The sequence below is a fragment of the Periplaneta americana genome, chromosome 12 (assembly GCF_040183065.1).
Source record: "Periplaneta americana isolate PAMFEO1 chromosome 12, P.americana_PAMFEO1_priV1, whole genome shotgun sequence".
In the NCBI taxonomy this organism is placed as follows: domain Eukaryota; kingdom Metazoa; phylum Arthropoda; class Insecta; order Blattodea; family Blattidae; genus Periplaneta; species Periplaneta americana.
This window is the reverse complement of record NC_091128.1, coordinates 52,038,391-52,040,167: the sequence shown is the minus strand read 5'-3', so window position 1 is coordinate 52,040,167 and position 1,777 is coordinate 52,038,391.

The following is a 1,777-nucleotide window of genomic DNA, read 5'->3' as shown; positions in this document are numbered from 1 at the left end:
TTTAATTTGTCTTACCTTCTAATTCAGCATGTTCTTTATGACGTAAGGAGTAATGTCGTTGTATATTAAATTTATTAATGCCTAATAGGATTTTCGAGCATAACATACATCGCATGTTCTCCCCTTCTAAACAGCAATAAAACTCTTCCTCCCATTTCTCGTGAAAAAATCGTTTTCTAACACGTACACACTGCTTTGATAATGCCGAATGTGTTCTTGCGTTTACCAACATTCTTCTCTTCTTAAATACTTTCAAACTACTTCTGTAACCCATATTGTAAGAAATTATCACAAAATGCACATCTATAATGCAACTCAACTGTATCGTAACACAATTAACAACACGTGTATATCACAACCAAGTAAACAAACCAGTTGCTAAGAAACAAAGCACAGGCCGCTAAACCAGGTATGCCAATACATATAAATTCCCTACAATGAAAAAAATTTCGCATATAAGGCGAAACAAAGCTGCTACGAAAAAAAGCACAGGACGATAAACCAGGTATGCCAATGCATATAAATTCTCTACAATGAAAAAAATTTCGCATATAAGGCGCAAAATTTGAAACTAAGATAGTAGTATGCCAGATGAACAGGAGACACGCCCACTTTAAATGTCGCTGTCCATTTAAACCGAAAAAAAAAAAAAAAACATACTTAGGAATCAGATACAAACTTAAATCATGGCTCATCTGAAAGATAAAGCTTCATAGATCAATAAAACACGAAAAAATGAAAAATTCAAGATTTTTTGGCTTACCGGGTCCCCTTAATGTTTGAATATTGAATTTTATATATAATATATTGCAAATGCAACAATTTAGAATAGAGCATTACTAACGCTTCTTGCACAATATGCAGTGTTACCTTTAAGAAACAATTAGATTTAAAAAAAATTATAATGCTTTTGGAATTTTCATTAAGGTAAATGTATACATTAGGGGGTGAAAATTTAAATTAGGCAACATTTAGGGCTCTCAATATTTTTAGCTATAAGAATACATTGTTATTAAGAGATTTAACTGTTTTTAAACAATTTTTCTTTGAAATTGTTTATAATAATATTTTTTTTGTTTAAAAAATTTATTAAAATGGTAAACATGATACCCTCTTTCCTAATGAAGCTATTTTCAAAATTCCTTCACTGTTTTATAGGAAAAATGTTTGTCTAATGCCTGAATAAACTTTGAATAACATTTTGTTGTAATTTAGCATAAATATCTTAAATTTTGTAAAATATTAGACGAAAAAGTATGCAACCTTGAAGAAAAAAATTTTAATGGGACTGTGAACATGTAGATCAAATTTTTATTTGATTCATGCACTAGATTACATTCCAAGCTTCAAAATGATACCAGAATCATATCTCTATCTTTTTTCTTGGATGAGATATGATGTTTTCCTTAAGCCAATATGTCAAGAAACTGTACTTACGGGAAACGGCAGTTGAAAGTTAGGCTGTCAAAATCCTCCTGCTTCATGCGTTATACCCTCAGCAGTAGTCTCGCGATCCACCTTCATTTTTTTTCTTCCTCTCAGGTATCTTCTTCTGCTTCTTGCTTCTGGTGTAGCCTGATTTCTCTTCATTATATCCTTTACAACCTTCGAAGAAGATACGCCCGCAGTTGTGATCAGTCCAGGTTCAATTCCCATCTTCCTTAGGATGTCCAGCTCCACTTCAGGACCACAGTTGTAGTGGCACACTGCATCCATTACACACAAATTCAGTGTTGCATGTCCCACATAGGTTTCTTTTGGACACCTTTTCCAGATC